This window comes from Heliangelus exortis, chromosome 3 (genome assembly GCF_036169615.1).
Source record: "Heliangelus exortis chromosome 3, bHelExo1.hap1, whole genome shotgun sequence".
In the NCBI taxonomy this organism is placed as follows: domain Eukaryota; kingdom Metazoa; phylum Chordata; class Aves; order Apodiformes; family Trochilidae; genus Heliangelus; species Heliangelus exortis.
Window position 1 is genome coordinate 80140740 of NC_092424.1, and position 19254 is coordinate 80159993.

A 19254-nucleotide genomic window follows, 5' to 3' on the forward strand; every position below is an offset into this window, starting at 1 on the left:
TAAACTTGGATCCCCCACCAAGAAAAAAATGGAGAAGGAAAAGTATTTTCACCACTAGCTGCTGTGGATAAAGAGTCTGTGGTTGGTGAGAAGTTCAAGGAAAGACTGCAGTATCAAAATGCTCCATGCCGATGGATGCTGTTATCTTCTTGGGGGGAAAAAAAAGCATAGGGTTTTTTTTTTGTTGTTTTTTTTTTTTTTTTTTTTTTGTATTTTAATAGACAGGATAGGAATGTCAAGGCTGGATATCTTATGTGTATGATTATGGATAAGTTTATTTGTCCAAGGAATAATGAAAACCAATGGCCTGAAACTGAAAACTGAAGCCAGATAAAGTCATATTGGAAATAAGACATGAGTTTTTAACAGGGAAAAGATTAGCCTTTGGAAAATACCACTGTGAGGAATGTTAGTGTCTCCATCTCTGGACATCTTCAAATCAGACCAGACCCCCAGCACTAGATCTGTGTGCTGAGCTCACCAGAACCAGGTGCAGATGCCTTAGCCAAGCAAAAACTGCTGGGCCCAGCACAGGAGTGTGATTTAAAGACCTGGGAAGTCAGACCATGTGATCCAGTCCTAGCATATGAGAAGCTTTGTAAGGAAAATAAGAGCATTGAAATTCAGCCCAGATTGGGATTGACAGTCTCAACCTTGTTACATCTGCATAAGGATGTAATTAAGATATGCAGAAAACAGTTCTATTTCAATTCTCCTAAGATGTGTGAGCTTTTGAAAGCAGTTTCTCAAAGCTAAGTGTGTACCTGATTTATAGACAATTCCTAAGGCAAATAAAGTAAATTTTGTCACATTTTTATCGCTTGGGCTAGAGTGTAGCAGCTTTCCTACTTGGTCCTTGTGAAGTGATAGTTCATCAACTAAATGAAGGCCTGGATCTGTTCTTACAAGCCCAATGTTGGCACATTCAGGTATACTGAAATGTATTGGACACTGCTGAGTATTAGGATGACAGTATCAGAGTCAGTCAGGCTGGCAGTTAATATTTGCTACTCCCTTGTGACCAGAAGCATTTTACCTTTAGAAGATACTATCTGTTTTCAAAAGCTTATCATCAAAACCCCTGAGTTTGTTATTCTTACAGTGACTGTTCTGAAATGAGTCCATGGTCACTCCAGAGGAGCCAGAACTGCATGCAGCATGAGTGATAACTTTAAGAATTCGTCCTGTTACCAGAGAAAATAAATAAGTAGATAGGAGGAAGAAGAAGCTGAAAGCAACTGGAATTAGAAACCCTTTTTTCCCCTAACATCCCTTGAAGAGATGCCTGTGTCCCCATCTTTGTATGTAAGTTTAATAGTGTGCTTGTTTTTATTTATTGTTCAGAATCTGGGACTCTGCTGATAGTTTTAAAATTGCAGCCACAAGCCAGTATTGCATGAATTAGGGACAGCTTTGTGTCTGAAAAGCTGTAGTAGTTGGTTTATTACACTTTAAAACCCCTCAGTTTCTATAGACACTTGTACAAACCTGCTTTAGCTATGTAACACTTTTTTTAAAGGATAAAGTTGTTTGGTTAACCATTGAAAATCCATTGAAAACCATTGTAAATCCAATAGATGCCCCAGATGAAAGGGAAGGAGGGCCCAACCACATAGCTGAGGGCATAGCTGAGAGGGACCTTGGAGTTTAGATTGACAGGAAGCTGAACATGAGCCAGCAGTGTGCCCAGGTGGCCAAGAAGGCCAATGGCATCCTGGCCTGTATCAGGAACAGCGTGGCCAGCAGGTCCAGGGAAGGGATTCTGCCCCTGTACTCAGCGCTGGTGAGGCCACACCTCGAGTCCTGTGTCCAGTTCTGGGCCCCTCAGTTCAGGAAGGAGATTGAGGTCCTGGAGCAGGTCCAAAGGAGGGCAACCAGGCTGGTGAAGGGACTCGAGCACAGATCCTGTGAGGAGAGGTTGAGGGAGCTGGGGGTGTTCAGCCTGGAGAAGAGGAGGCTCAGGGGAGACCTCATCACTCTCTACAACTCCCTGAAAGGAGGGTGTAGCCAGGGGGGGGTTGGTCTCTTTTCCCAGGCAACTCTCAGCAAGACAAGAGGGCATGGTCTTAAGTTGTGCCAGGGGAGGTTTAGGTTGGACATTAGAAAGAATTTCTTTACAGAGAGGGTGATCAGGCATTGGAATGGGCTGCCCAGTGAAGTGGTGGATTCTCCATCCCTGGAGATATTTAAAAAGAGACTGGATGTGGCACTCAGTGCCATGGTCTGGTAACTGCAGCGGTAGTGGATCAAGGGTTGGACTTGATGATCTCTGAGGTCCCTTCCAACCCAGCCAATTCTATGATTCCATGGTTCTATGACATTGCCAAAGGTGGAAGACAAAGGTTGTCATCAAGCTGTAACTCTAAAAGGCACTGTAGTAGAAGTTGAAGAGCAGGTATAGAGCTCAAAGAGTATTTGCTGAAGTGTTGTGTGGAACTGAATTTCTGTGCACGTCATGAATGTTCCACTTTCTCATTCAGATTCAGTAGCGTAAAGCATTCGTCAAGTCCAAGCCTAAAATATGACAGAGAACTTCTGTGCTTTGCTGGTCATTTATGAGAGGTTGTCCTAGAGGCTGAGCACATTTCAGTGGTGGATGAAGAGGTCCCTGTGTACATTGGCCATGTATCAGCTTAAGTTTGTAAAACACTTTGGAATCCTTTGGGGCACAAGGCTTGTAATGTAAGGCCATTATCATGTTTGCTAAGAAAGCTGGATTTGATGCCAAAAATGACAAAATCTCCTTTAAACTTTGTAAGCCTATAGCTAGAATCTGCATTAAAATAAGGCTAGAACAAAGCAAAATGGAGCTTCCTGGTAATTTCATTGTTGCCTTGGCACTGCCTCCTCCCGATGTAGGCAATGTTGATCCTATTTCTTTTCACCTTCTTCCTCTGGGTTCTCCAGAGTCCATGGCTATGATCATGGGGTGGACTTGGCAGCGGCATGTAGGACCTGGAATGTGTTTTTCCAGCAGCTGTGTCTGGATTTGTGGCTGACTTCTTTGGCTGACGCCACTGCTGGCTCTGTTGGCAGACAGATCTTCTTGGGGTTTTTTTTTTGGGTTCACAGGGCTGTCAGCTCACTTTCTGTTCTGCCCTGGATGCTGTTTTCCTTGAGTCACACATTTTTTTTTTTGAAAGACCATGTTTGTGGACAAAATCCCTATTAGGAAAACACATGATATGGCAAAACTCTTTCCATATTTCAGGGTTCCTGTAAATGTTTCCCTGCAAACCCAGAGTAAATGTGTGTGTTTGCTCAGGGCAGTAGCTGCTGCCTGTAGGCATGGTCATTTCCCAATAAAGCTGCTGGGCTGGGGACTGTCACTGATATTGTGGTGAATCCTGCTTCCCATGACAAAAAGATGCCCTGTAGTGCCCTTTGTTGAAATAAGAGCTCGATCTGCAAAGGTATTTAGGTGACTAACCACTATGTAGGTGCCTCATTTCCACTGACTCATATGTAGTGCCCTAAGTGCTTTTAAGGATGTGGGCATAAACCAGAGCCAGCAGGTCCTGTGGGTGATGCCAGCTCAGCAGGGTGGGTTCTCCTCACAGTCCTGATTTTCCACCTATTGCTCCTTTGCTGACTAATGGCTCTGCTGGGGCTTTGATAGGCTGCTGTGAGTAGTTTCACCAGGGGAGTGTATATATCTATTAATATGAAATTGAAAGCCCCTCACTGCACCATGGTGAGAGCTAAGTTTTCTTTTCTTTGACTGAGATTTTGGAATGTATTTTCAATGATCCATTTTAGTTTGTGTGTGTTTTTGTTTATTTTTTTGTTTATTTTGTTTTGTTTCTTGCAATTTTTTTTCTGCCCTTAGATCTTTCTTTCTCCTTTCTAACTTCCCCTCTTGCACTTTCTAGAATCTGTACTTTGGGGATGGTATGGAAAAGAAAGCAAGCAGGAAAGTAAGGAAAAAAAAGCTAAAAAATAGGAAAATTGAGACGCCAAAATATTTAAATTTGGAAAATCAGCCTCTATTTTTTAGAAATTATTTGATTGAAGAATATTAGAAGTTGTCATCTTCATAACTATACTGAGGCAGTAATTCTCAACATATGCTAAAGCTGGTTTTAGGAAAAAGGGCTTTCTCTTTCCATGTTAGATACTGTTCTAAGCATTTCACATTTTGATCCCTGCACTCTTTAAGTCAAGCTGTGAACATCTACTCCAGGCCATACTGGCATGTCAGCAAAGTGCTTTTGGCTTGCACCCTCTTTTAACTGGGGACCCTGGCTTCCCAGCAGCACTGGCACTGGTTTACTCCTGGGCTTTTCTCTCCAGTGAGCCAGCTCTTGATACAAGCTCCTTTCTTGTATTGCTTATCAGGTAATTAACTGGCTTTAAAGTCAACACGCCTATGTCCCTTGTGTGGCTGAGCTTGAGTCTAGTTATTTGCAAAACAGATATATGCACAGAATATGGTTTTTTAGGGGAACTTTCCCTGGAGTCCACCTTGAGTACATTTTTATCTTTTGAACCTTCTAATCCATCTCTAAAACACAGAAGCAGGACTAAGGGGGAATTAGTAATTAATTATATGGCTTTGTGCAAGAGTAGTGGGAATATCAAGTTCCTCTTTTGCAAATAAATGGGAATTCCAGCTTTTTGAGAAGGAACAAACATTTCTTGTTGTAACAGGAAGGCTAAGCAGCAAAGGAGAAATACAAAATAACATTTTCTGGAGATGCAGAGGAAAAGAGGAATCTCTGAATTGTAGATTACAGCCACAGAGATTTATACTTTTGTTAGGTAGACATGAGAATAGCATAGCACAAGACAGTGGTTTTCAGCTAGTAATTCCAACTTTGTTTCATAAACAACTGCTTAGGAGCAATTCTTTTGCTTCGGTTTGGTTTTGTGTGTTTGTTTTAAATGTGCAGTGCTGTGGGGTTTTGTTAATTTTTAAAATACCTGACAGAAAATCCCTTCAGGAAGTGTTTATGAGTCAAGTATGCACAAGGGTAGTATATTGTTTGCTTTTAGACAAGGAAGGTTAAGTGATGTAAATGGCTAATTCAGCTGAATGAGTCATCACTTGTCTGTTGCATTTTGATTTATAAATGTCATAAATGAAGGAATTCTCAAACAGTAATAGCTGGAAAGCTTTCTTGCCAGCCAGCCCCAGATTCATACCTAATGTTTTTGGGTTTTTTCACATAATTTGTCCAGTTTGCTCTTGAAATTGCTAGGAACAATAAGACTGCTGCTGCTTTTCTTCAGATACTGATCTCTAGTTAACAAAGCTCATCCCTAAGAATTTCTGCTTGTATTGTCATTTTCTGTATTCTTAGTTACACCTTCTTGTTCCAGCCTGAGTATTTTTTTCCCATTCTTGGTGTTCACACTCTTCAGATACTTGAAGTGGTTAACATATGGCCGTTGGACATTGTGCAGACAATTGAACATCATTCTTTTAACCTCTCCTCATAAATCAGCCCCTCCAGCTGTTCAGTCATTTTTATGGCTTTTTTTTTTTTTTTTTTTTTCCACATACCCATCATTCTGCTGCTCTCTTTCTGGTATTGAAATACCCAGAATTGTGCAGAGATCCCTGCATATAATCCCCACAGAGGGAGGCTTTGTCATCCCCTCCCCGGTGACCACATACCCAGCTAGCTATGAATCCCCATTTAGGTTGCTGTCTCACATCTGAGAATTTGGTGCTTTGTTATACCTCTTTCATTCTGGTTAAACTAGAACAACATTTTGGACTGTTTGAAAGCTTGAATTAATAAACTTACAGTATTTCAAAATTTTCGGAGAGGTGCAGTCACATACTTGCATAACAACAATAAATAAGGGACACTGCATTGTCAGGAAGAGATGTAAAAGGACCAAATGCTTTGACATGGCTTCAAGGGAGGAGATGCACTTGCAACATGCACTGGAGGTTAATTACTTTATCATAATTACTATATCAGAAAAAATAAGTAAGGCTCTAAGACATCACCTAGTCCATTATCCTGCCCAGAAGTAGGATGCAGTATCATTGTTTCTGTTTTTAAGGACATCCACCCAAGAGGCTGTAATTTCTACAGGAAGTCTACCCCAGTATTTACAAAGCAATCCTGCTTTTCAACCTGCATAATTTTGATTTTCAGGCTTCTCAGGAGGACTAGAAGTTGCCTTTTTTGCTACTTTAAATGACAACATTGATGAAATATGGGACTGGGGCCTGGGTGCATCTGTTCCTTGCCCTGTGCTGGACAGGCTGCCCAGGGGGGTGGTAGAGTCACCATCCCTGGAGGTATTAAAAAATTATCTAGACAAAGCACTTGAGGACATGCTTTAGTGGGCATGGTGATATATATATATATACATATATATATATATATATACACACACACATATACACACTTATGTATGTATAATTTTATTATATTTTAGGGGGGATATTTATAGTTGGATGTGGTGATCTTAGAGGTCTCTCCCAACCATGACAATTCTGTGATTCTTAGAAAAAGAAGGCATAAATGATGAAAGAAATACAGTTACTGTGTGGCTTGTCATTACAAATGTAGTTCTTTAATCACAAAATATTTGAGCAGCCATGATCAGTGCTCTTGAGAATGACTGCCTGGGAGAGAGATGCTGAAAAGAAGAGGTACTGTTAATTCATCAAGAAAGGTTTTATCCATGCCAGAGTTCCAACTGCTGGTAAGATGATTGCAGTAGTGCTGTGCTGATTTGCACCAGCTGAAGGTCTTTGGTCCATGTTGTTTGAAAAATACAAGCTAAAATACAAATAAAATACAAATTACAGTAAAAATACAAGTAAAAGTACAAATTAAGTTGTTTGAAAAATACAGAACTGTGAACTGTGCCCCTGTACTCAGCGCTGGTGAGGCCACACCTCGAGTCCTGTGTCCAGTTCTGGGCCCCTCAGTTCAGGAAGGATATCGAGGTCCTAGAGCAGGTCCAAAGGAGGGCAACCAGGCTGGTGAAAGGACTCGAGCACAGATCCTATGAAGAGAGGCTGAGGGAGCTGGGGCTGTTCAGCCTGGAGAAGAGGAGGCTCAGAGGAGACCTCATCACTCTCTACAACTCCCTGAAAGGAGTGTGTAGCCAGGGGGGTTTGGTCTCTTTTCCCAGGCAACCCTCAGCAAGACAAGAGGGCACAGTCTCAAGTTGTGCCAGGGGAAGTTTAGGTTGGATATTAGAAAGGATTTCTTTACTGAGGATGATCAAGCATTGGAATGGGCTGCCCCGGGAAGTGGTGGATTCTCCGTCCCTGGAGATATTTAAAAAGAGCCTGGATGTGGCACTCAGTGCCATGGTCTGGTAACTGCAGCGGTAGTGGATCAAGGGTTGGACTTGATGATCTCTGAGGTCCCTTCCAACCCAGCCAATTCTATGATTCTATGATTCTATGATTCTATGATTCTATGAAATTTAGCCTCAGTTCCTTCCATGTGTATGCAGTCTTCTGAACTAATCAAACTTAACCTGTTAAATAATATAAACTCCAAACTGTCTTATTGGCTAAAACCAGCAATGCAAGATGCCAAGCCTGCAGAACTGCCCTGGAAATACTGTACAAAGTGATTACATTTAAAGTTGTGTTTAGAGTACTTAATTACAGGAGGGGTTGGGGGAAGGCTGTAAGGACTTTGGTAATGATTTGTGGTTTAACTGACACTTCAATCCCATATTCTAGCTTGTGTTAGGAAACACAGGGGGAGATCATGGAGAAAATGTTACCCAAGTCTAGAAAGTGTTTAGTGGTCTGGGAAATGGTCCAGACTGGATATTCAAAGCAAAATATAACACATCCCTTGAAAGTCTCAGAATTATTCCAGTTCCCCAGTAAGTATTACTATTTACTGAAAATGTAGCACAGACATAGACATAGGTCATTCTTATCCAAAACTGAATTAATCTGATGAATAAATAAATACATTTTTAAACAGAAGTTCTTAATTTTGAGGTGGAGTTATTGTATAAGTCAGATGTTAAGATCATTACATGCCATACTTTCTGCCATTTGCTGCTCACAAGTGAACTAATTATAATATTCTCTGTGTGAAGGAGCCTGGAAATTTTTTCCCAGATTATGTACCCAGAAAACATATAAGAAATGCTTCATACCTTAGACAAGGGCTCCACAGGTATGAGAAGTACTTTGGAATATGCACCAACCAAGTAGGAATAAGGCCAGATAGAAACGAGTCCTTCTTCCTTCCCCAAATTAAACCTCAATATACAAAATTAAAATACAAACCTTAGCCTGCTCAAAATGCACAGACTGAAACTTTCCCACAACCCTCATCTCATCGGTCAGCCTCACTGCATGATTTTTTTGGGAAATGGATACTGATGCACAGTTGGTGTCAAAATCAGTAAAATCAGACTCTGGGGAGTCTTCCTCAAAGGGAGGAAGAAAACCCTCAGAATCAAAACTATCACTTAAATTGAAATGATCTAATATGATTTTTGAATTGATATGATCTAATATGATCCTTTCTTATTTAACTTGGGGTTCAGTCATGTTAGTGGTGGAATTTCTGATTTTTGAAGATGACACTTAGAAGAACTATATAGAGGATTGGTTTTTACTGCTTAAATTGTGCTCAGCCCACAACTAAGAATGTATGTTTGTGTATGTTTTGGACTGCATATGTATATAGAAAAATATAAGTATCTTTTATATTTTCAGATATATTTCTGGTTTCAGTTTTGTTTCTCCTTTCTTGAGTGAGATATGGGAGATAGGAAGAAAACAACTTATATCATCTACTTCTAGGAAGTATCTACTACTACTAGGAACTTTTTCAAGGATAACAAAATCTAGCAGTATGTGTTGCACTAAATGCTAATACTCTACTAGCTTTCAATGTACAATAGTGTGCTTGCTGTCTTTACTTTACTGAAGTTTTCTGTTCTAAAAGTAGTATTTGCCTTCTGTAAATTAAACATCTAAAAATGAGCTATCTCTGCCTAAGCTATCCAGCTTCATCTCCATATTTATTGAATAAAGAGAAATGGGCACTGCTGTGGGATAAAAGTCCTGTCTTTTGCTAAAACAGAATCATGGAACCATGCAGACTGGAAGCAAACTCTGGGGCTCATGTAGTCCAGTTCCAATCTCAAAACCAAGTTGCTCAGAGATTAGTCCAGTCTGGTTTTGAAAATCACCTGTTCCAGTGTTTGATCAACCTTGTGGTAGAAAATTTTCTTCTTTCATGCAATCAGAATTTCTGCTCCAGCTGTGCTCCAACTTGCATCTCTTGCATTTTATTTTATGCCAACTCTCCCTCAGAAGGTAGTTACAGACAGCACTAAGGTCCCCCCTGAGCCTTTGCTGCTGAGGGCTGAACAAACCCAGTTCATGCAGCTTCTGGCTGTGCACCCTGTGTGCTGGCCTGATGCCCACCTTAGGGGCCCTCACTCCAGCCTGTCCATGTTTTTGGGGTACTGAGTAGATTAAAACTGGGTGCAGTACTCCAGATACAGTCTCCCAAGGGCTGAATAGAGGCAAAGAAACTCTTTAGCTACACTTTTGCTAATACCATTCAGTTGGTGCTCTTTGCTGCAGGGGCACACTGCTGACATCTTCACCACGTTGTCCACCAGAATGCCCTGGTCCTTTTCTGCCAAGCTGTTTTTCCAGAGGGTTGACCCCTAGCCTTTATTGTTGCAGAGAGATATTCCCTTCCAGATGCACATTTTCCTTAGCTGCACCTCAGGAGGCTCCTGTCAGCTCATTTCTGTAGCCTGCCCAGGTGCCTCTGAACAGCAACCTGTTCTCCTGCATTTTGACTGCTTCCTCCCATCTGGTATTGCTCACAGGGAGGCTGAGTGTGTCCAGTCACTAGTGAAGGATCAGCCTTGCTGAGATCAGGATGTGCAACACCTTTTGCCCCTGGCTTGTCCATGAAGCTAGTCATCACATCAGAGAAACCAGGCAGGCTGGTCAGGCATTTTGCCTTTGCTAAATCTCAGTCATCTTCTTGCCCTTCGTGTGATCAGCAATGGCTTGCCAGAGGATTTGATGCATGATGTGCCCAGGGGCTGGGGTGAATCTGACTGACCCCAGTCATCCTGCATGTCCTTCCTGAAGGTGGGTGTGATGTTTGGCTTTTTGTAATCATCAGGAAGCTTCCCTGGCTGTAGTGGCCTTTCAGACATGATGGCTCCTTTGCAATGATGTCAGCCAGGTCCCTTAGCACCCTCAGATGTATCTGAACTGGTTCCATGGGTTACCTGTGCTCAGTTTTCTTAAAGAGTCCCTGATCCTGCCTTTCTCTCCTGCTGGGATGGTGTCGTTCCCACAGACTCTCCTGACAGCTTTCAGAGGCACAATTAAAACTAAGGGGAAAACAAAAGAGATGGAGTACCTCAGCCTTTCCCACGCCTGTTGTCACTCAGCCCGTTGCTCCATTGTGCAGAGAGCCCACATTCACATTAATCTTCTCCCCACTGAACATATTTCTCTTCAGTAAATCTAAAGACAGATCAGGATGATTAGCTCAGTCTTCACTTATTTTCAAAAGCCTAGAAAACAATGACTTCAATACTACTTCAGATTCAGATAAATCTTTTTTTGTGTGTGATTGTGGCTGCTACCAGCCCACACTGGGCCAGTGGCATGTTTGTACTGGTTGACAGCTAACTTCAGCAGCCTGGCAGGGTAGGGCCACCACATTGCACAAGGAGCAAGGGCTTTGATCAAGCTTCAAAATCAGGGGGTTTCAGGCTTAGAATATTTGTTGTGTTCTGGCTTGTATTCTGGTTTTAATTACTTGAAGAGTGATTCATGGCAGAGAAACACATCTCCATGATCAGCCTGGTCTCAAGTGGTTACTTAGCTTGTGATGATGTGGATCACCAGAAATCTTCCAGCTCTTTGGAGGTTCCTGCTGGTGTACAGAGGCATATGAGCTTGGTTTAAACATCATGTACAGCAGCTTTATAGGGTCTAGCTTCTGACATGCAATGCTCTTAAGTCAAATAAAGATGTCAAAAATTATTTTTGTTGTTTGAGCTAGCACTAAAAGAAGGTGGCACAGAAGATGCCTGTAAAGTATTTAAAAGCACTTACAGGAAGAGGCATCTACTCAAAGATGTCATTCTTCCGCTGTCATGCTGCAAAAGTTTTCTTTTTGGGGCAGTTTTAGTCACAGTAGACACATTGTAAAGACAGAAGTTGCATTTATGGGTTTTTCCAGTGCTTAGTGTCTCTTAAATGTTCGGCTTTTGGATGGCTGATTTAACTCAGGTTTTATACACAAGGTTAAGCAAAAATCAAAACAGGCGACTTAGCCTGAACAGTGGAAAACAAGGCAGGAAAGAAGCATTTTCTATCCTAAAACCTCTAAAGAGAATGCTGTAGATAATATTTGGTAGGTGCTGTGGAGGGTGTCATGATAAAAGCAAGTAGAATGAGAAGTGGTATTTTTGAGGATGTAAAAATAAAACAGTGAAAAAGAAGAAATACTTTATCTCTATTAACCTCTGCCACTGCAGTCCTTCCTATAATAACCATTGTAATAACTATTCCAGGAAATTTTTTGCCTGCCAGGAGAGAGATGTTTCCATGGAGCATGCAACACACCAAGGGCTTGTGTGGCTTCCAGCAAGGGTGAGGCATGGATTCCCTTTAATGCCTTTTGAATCCAGTTCTAAAGCCTACATTTGACCCAAGACTACAGTTGAGAAAGACCTTCCTGTGCCTAAAGGCCCAGACCTGTTACAGCAGGCAGTGCCAGGTTAAAGAGGCAAATATGACTTTATAGATCTTCAGGCTGCTGTAAAGCTGCTATTATAAATTAATCTTGGCTACCTGTGAGCTCCGAGAGTGCATCTGGTAGCAAGGGGGTAACACAGCATCACTACTGCACCCTCTAGCTGGAGGAGGGAAGTTGGTTTGCAGCTACTATTGCTGCTGTGAATTACTCAGTATTTTCCCTCTATGGAGAACCATCAGGAGAGCGAAACCTGATGGGTTTCTGGCTCTTTTGCACCACTGCAGTGGCAAAAAGCAGCGAGAGGAGGCCTGAGAATAAAGCTGTACCACTCATTTCATTTAGCAAAAGGATGTATTTTTTCCTGTTTCTGAGCTGTACAGCAAATGGCAAAACATTCAATTGGCTTTGATTATACAATGTGTTAAAATATAACTAAGCACTCAACATGCATTAATTACCAACAGATTTCTGAAGACATTAAGTAATAACATGGGAGATGGGTGTCTCTTATAAATTGGATTATCCTCAATAAGTTTATTTCTTGCAATCATTCTGTAATTATTTTATGCTAAGTATATTTAGACTTGGCAGCATAAATCATAAAATACCAAATTATTATTCAAAACAATATTTTAAAACTAAGCTATGTAAGTTAGTTTCTACAGAAATATGTCTTCAATAATCAACTACTATTTTAAAAAAATGCAATTAGAATTTTATTAAATCTAAATTAAAAGCTTGCATGAAAAAAAAATTAAAAATAGATATTGAAACCTAAGAATTAACATTCTTCAGTGTTTGCTCCTATTACAATGCACACTTAGGAATTAGATAATTTTTTCCAGGTGGACAAAAGCAAGAAGTGTTTAAATTTGTAGGTAGTTTCAGATTTTAAAGTAAACAAGCTATTTAAATGGAAGGACATGGATTGCCCTGTTGTACCCATATGGGAACATTTAATTTTGAACACATCATAAAAATAAGGCAAATTAACATTTCTGAGCAGCTTTGTGCCATCTGAAGGGAGATTTTCTTTTTATTTCAGACACTGAACTTGGTTTTTCCAACATGCAGATTCTGGGTCAATGGGAAGCACAGGGAAGCAAAAGCAAGGATACAATGGGCAGGTGTTCATTTTTCAAGATCAGTTAAAGTAAAAAAATCTGTAGAGACCTCAGGATATGAGGGCATAAAGTATAGTGAACGCACTCAGTTACTGGAGTAACACTGAGCTTGATGGAACTGGTTAAGCCTACAACCATGGTTTGCTCTCATTGCTATAATGGAAGGAGAAAAATCCCATTTCTTTGTTAGGGCTAAGCCAGGTCTTAGTTAGTACTTCCATACGGGGCTACTATGAGGTTTTCTTATGTGCCACATAATATGTTTATACATTGAAATCTGTGCTTGGCATTTCTTCTGTGGTACCCACAGGGCAGAAGCAGAACTAGACACTGAAGCAGAGAGACTCCTGCAGAGAAAGCAGCAGGAAAACACATGAATTCTTTCTGGTATTGCACAGAGATGTGTAATAGATTGAACTGCAGTTGCAGGCTCTCCCTTTTCAGCTGAGATGTTCAATAGTTGATATTTTCACATGCTGGTATCTATCAGGATAACAAAATAGCTGTATGACAGTCATGATTTTACTGACTTGCAGTCACTGCTAAGTATTTGTCAGGCTTTCTGGGAAATGTTACCATCTTTAATATATATTCCAAGAGCACAAAAGTCTCTCAAATGTCCATTGTTCTCAAAGGATTGCCTTTGGGAACCCAAGGGATGCTTGCTTGCTTTTTTGTGGAAGGAAGATAATTAACTTGAGAAGAGAAACAAGCTCATTGGAGCAGGGTATACTTGAAGCATTTCCGTCAGTTTGGGGCATGTTTTCTCAAATACAAATTTTCTCAGCTGCAGGAGTGGGTCATTCACCTATTTACTCCTGCTGAAAGCAACGAAGTGACTGGAACAGGTTTTTCTTTCTCTCGAAGGCTGTCATAGCAAAACAGCTATAATAAAATAAAAATAGCTGATGTCCTCTCATCATCTCTGTGACTCAGCTACCTCTCTAGAAGTCCAAGACAGGACAGTGGTCTAACAGCACTAGAAGTCAGGCTGTATAGACAAACACAAAATGTGTCATTGGACCTTTCATATCCATCATCTATCAGCATGTTATGTTGTTATCAACGTATCTGTGTTGGCCTACTTGAAAATGCCTGTAAATGTATGTGGCTTATATGTCAGTCATCTCGAGGAGCTATTTTTTGGTTTAGTTAGAATAGAGGCACTGAACTATTACAGCATATGGGAAGCAGCAAGTAGAAAAGCCTGGAAAGAGCAGGGTGTCCATAATGTGGGAATTTGCTGTCATGCTAGGAAGGGGGGTAGGCTGGCTGAGAGTGGCTGTCTGGCAGATGGATAGGCTGTGTTCTGTGGAAGAGACCTCTTGGTAGTTTGAAATACTGCCATAGCCACAATGGCTTGTGTGCAGAACTTAACTGGAAAGACATCCTGATGGTCTGAACTGAAGGGCTTCTCCTTTGCTGGGGGAACTCTTGGTTTCCTTTCTGGTCCTATTGAAGTGTACTGTAGAAACTGCTAAGTATTTGTTAGCATAGAAAAGACTTGTATAACGTAGTCCATAATGCTTTTCATTGCCTGTTTGAGCTGCAGCAATGGACAGACTTGATATTTAAATCCTTCTTTTGTCTAAATAGAGGAATAATCATTTTCTTCTTCACAGAGGACTTGCTTTCTAAGAAAGGATTTGTAAAAAGTGGGTTTCAGTCTTCTTGCTGGCTTTAGAAGACTATTACAGTTACTAAATACAGATGTCCCAAGTAAAATATCTGCCTGACTAGAATCAGCTTATTAAGTTTAAGGATACATTTGATCCTTCCCTTCTACCTTTCTAAGCCTTTGATAAAGATTTAAAACCCTTACTGGGAAGGAGTCCTGCTGACTGTAACATTCATGAGGTGAGGTAAATGCTCTGTTCTTGTTCCCCAGTCTGTGGAAATTCAAAGCCCACAGTATTGGATCAAGTTGTCCTTATGGCAGTGCAATTGGGCAGCCTTTGAGGAGTATGTTCAAGGACCTCCAAAACCAACTTATTCTCCCTCTTTTCCAGATGTTTGTAGCCTCCAATGACTACAAAAGGGTCTAGACAACCAGCTTAGTCAGAGGTGTCTCATCTGCTTAAAGCTGTGTAAGCAACATCCCACTACAGGAACCTGTTGATCTTCAAAGTCTCAGCCTGAGTATGCCTCCTGTCTATCTCTATTTGTTCTCTTTGTCCCTCTGTCCACTTCCCTGAGTGGTGGCAAAGGTCTTAATCTCTATGATTGCTCCTCACTAGCTGGAAATAGCTCTTTCCTGAAAGCCTCATCTCACTTTCTCCCTAATGGATTAGCAACAAAATATGCAACAGGAGCCCGAACACTACAGCCAGAAAGAGTGGACTTGGTAGGAAAGTCTGTGTTGATTCTCTAGCTGGAATGTTTTATTCCAGGAGTATTAGCAAAAATCTCAAGTATTTATTCTTAAGAAGACAATGTTTCAATAGCTTACATTTTTCTGTAGTACTGATCTATATAATTTAACCCAAAACAACGACCAGAATTGAAAAAGAGAGGAAAGGTCTATGTAGTTCATTATCATTATAATGCTGAAAGATTTTGATTTCAGATATATGAGTGAGGCAAATGTATGTTACATATAAGGAATTTTAAGTGCTGCTTTATAGAAGGAAATACTCATTTATATATTTCTCAGGCTCACTTTAAGTTTGGCAAACAGCAATTTCTTTTAAATTGCCTTTTGTGTGGTAAATATAATGAAAATTTCTTAAACCTTTTACATACCCTATGATAAACGCCTGGGGAGGTCAAAAGAATGGAGATCCTTAGGATGCAGATCAGGTGTTTTAGTTTTAACAGCATGTTTATAAGGATTGAGCAAAATGCACCTGTTTGCCCTTTCTCATCATCTTGCTGGCACAGGTGACAGGTGAACATGAGCTACTTTCCCTGGTTTTGTGAGCTTCTGAGTTGCTGAGTTTTGTTGTTCATAACCTGTAACACGAGAGGGCTGTAAGAGAAGGGGACAGCCATTTCAATCTCTCTTCAGCTTTTTACCCAGGGTGGATATGTCAGCATGACAAAGGCTACCTAATATCAGAACTTCTGAATTATTAAGAGCTTTTTAAGGAGCTTGAATTATTAATCTTGTTCATTTATTTGTTTAAAGAATGATGAAATAAAAAAACAAGGTATGAAAGCGGTGACTTTTTTTTTTTTTTCCATAGTTTTCCTCCTGTAGGTTTGGTTCTGCTTCCTGGTTGCTCTTTTTAAGTGTGTATTTGTACTTCATTCACAGAATTTGACGTGGTTTGAAATGCTCTTGCTAACATGAAAACAGTGGTGATTTGAAAAGCAGAACAGTGTTGAAACCAGTAATACAAAAAGCAGTTGAACTTATTAATATGGCCCAGAAACAGGATAGTAGTAAAAGGTGCAATTTCCCATCCGTAAATGGAAAATCTATGAAATGAAGGGCTGGGAATCTCTCATGATTGCATTGACAGACCACGCAAATAGCAGGATACACTTATAGAGACTCATTTGAAGAATGTAAAGATCCAGAGTCAGTCCCAGTTGAGACTCTGTATGAAGTTTGGTTGTACAAGAGACTGCTAGAGATGCAATGAAGTAGCTAAATGCTCCTTCAGAAGCTGTCTTTTTTTGTGAGCCTGTTATGTTTCTGCTACCAGATGCAAAAGAGGAGGTGCAAAAGCCTTACCATCCCACTTCCCCTTGCCTTGCATCTTACTGGAACTGTTTTTTTATTAGGTTTGTGATTGAGTCTGCTCAGTGTTAGGATTCCTTTTTTAATTACCCTTCCTTCCGTATTTTGCTGGGAGACTCCAGTGCGAGGCATTCAGCTCCCTCCTCTTCCCCCTCCATGAACTGCCCTGGTCAAACACTGCTCTGCATGACGCAGTGCATTTCTGGCCAAGTGTGTCTAAATGTACATTTTCTTGCCAAGCAGTGATGTCTCCTTCCTTAGTTGGAAGCATATTTTTTTCTTTAAGTTGTTAAATAAAAGGAAGCGTTCCAGAGCCCCTCACTTCTTTCTGCAGACATCACATCCCCAAAACATAAATTTATCACCAGCTGAAGGGAAACTTTTTTCTGAGAGCCACGTGTTAGAATATTGGCACCATCTCCTTGCCTGGGCCACCCAAGAAGCCTGGCTGCCTGGAGGTGTTTCCATTGTCATGCTCCACACTATCAGCCACACTGCACTCAACTCCTTGCCCCTTCCAAGCTCAACATGTGATCCAGGACCTGTGTTTATGGCATTGATCCATTAACTGCATCCTCTCCTTTCTCCCCTTCAGAAATGAGATGGCTTTCCTTTCAAAGAGTTGATATATGTGGTAGATGAGTGTTCCTGCTCAGACATAACTGAGCTATCTGCAGATATATGCTTCAGAGGTGTTAGAACAGCTCAGGAGAAGGCCAATCTGAAGCTAGCCCTTAAATGAGTGTATGGAAAGCAAAGGCAGAAAGTCTCTTTTCTCTCTACATGACATCTATAAAGCAATACTCAGCTGTGGCATGTTGAAGAAATATTTATTTCAGCACTGTGACCCATATTGAGCTTGCTTGGCAAGGTTTTGTTAGTAGGGGGGCTACAGGGGTGGCTTTTGTGAAAAGCTGCTAGAAGCTTCCCCTATGCCAAGGCCAAACCCATCAGTGACTGTGGTAGCCACTCTGGGATAACATATTTAAGAAGGAGAAAAAGTTGTTGCACAACAGCAGTTGCAGCTGGAGAGAGGATGAGAATATGTGAAAGGAACAACTTCTGCAGACACCGAGGTCAGTGAAGAAGGAGGGGGAGGAAGGTTCTTCAGGTGCCAGAGCAGAGATTCCCCTGCAGCCCCTGGTGAAGACCATGATGAGGCAGGCTGTGACCCCACAGCCCATTGGAGGTCTACAGTGAAGCAACTATCCAGCTGCAGCCAATGGAGGACCCCACACTGGAGGAGGTGGATGCCCAAAGGAGGCTGTGACCATGTGAGAAGCCTGCACTGGGGCAGGCTCCTGGCAGGACCTGTGGACCCATGGAGAGAGAAGACCCATGCTGGGGCAGGTTTGCTGGCACAGAACTTGTGACTCCATGTGGGACCCATGCTGGAGCAATCTGTTCCTGAAGGGCTGCACCCCATGGGAAGGACCCACGGTGGAGCAGTTCATTAAAAACTGCAGGCTATGGGAAGAACTCCCCTTGGAGAAGTTCATGGAGGACTGTCTGCAGGGGGTGGGATTTCAGGCGGGAGCAGGGGAAGAGTGTGCAGAATCCTCCCCTTTAGGAAGAAGGAGGAGCAGAGACAGTGTGCTAGGAACAAGTTGCACCCCAGGACCATGGGTGTGGAGGTAGGGAAACTCAGGAGTGCATTTAAGCCTGGGAAGAAGGGAGGGGTGTCAGGAAGGTGTTTTTAAGATTTGCTTTTTATTTCCCGTTATCCTACTCCTGTTTGATTGGTCTTAAATTAACTAGTTTCCCCAAGTCAAGACTGTTTTGCTTGTGATGGCAATGGCTGACTAATCTTCATGTCCTTAATTTGACCCATGAACCTTTATTTTCTCACCCTTGTCCAGCAGAGCAGGGCAGTGATAGAGTGACTTTAGTGGCCTCCAGCCAGGGTCAGCCCATCACAAAACCATATTATTTTCAAGATGGAAAGAATAGTCAAGTGGCAAGGACCTTACAAAAGCTCAGATGTTTTCTCCAGCTGCTGATTAAGTTTTTCAACCCTTGGAAACCCCCTTTCTCTGCACAAACAGAGCAGAAGCTGGGCTGAAGGCAGCTGAAGCCATGGGAGGAAGAATTAATCACAATTCAGAGCTCTTCCAGAAAGAGCTGTCCCTTCTTCATCTGGGTCACGGTGCACAGACACTTAACATGGGCACACCTGCACTAAGGTGGTAAAGGAAAAGCAAGCTCCCACTGCTCTCCTCTCTCCAAGAGCTCCTGGAGGAATTGGAAGGTGCTGGTAAAGCTGTTAGGAAACTGGAGTTTTGACTCAGAGGAAAAAAAAAATGAGAACTTTAATGTTATTGTCATCTGAAATTAGAGTGTAAAGACAAAATATTAAAAAGTGCCAAAGAAAGAAATTGTACTTGGAAAAAATGATGTGGAGGAAAAAGCTTTTTGACATTTATGATTAAAATGAAGCATTTCAGTATTGTGAAGAGAAATAGTATATTAAAATGTCAACTTACAGCTGAAACCATTTGTTTCAAACTGTATATTCAAACAAAAAGTGTTTTGTAAGGGCAATTCAAAGCTAAAAATCTTTTTGAGACATAAACATTTTCTAAATTCTCAGGAAATCAGATTTTCTGAGAAAATAACTATCTGGAAATCACTCAGCTGCCTCCTGTATTCTGAACTGCATGGTGCCAGGGTTACAAGCAGAGCAAGTGGCCCCTGTGCTGCTCATTACTTTGCCCGTGCACGAGGGAAACTCCTGGGTTTGAGCTTC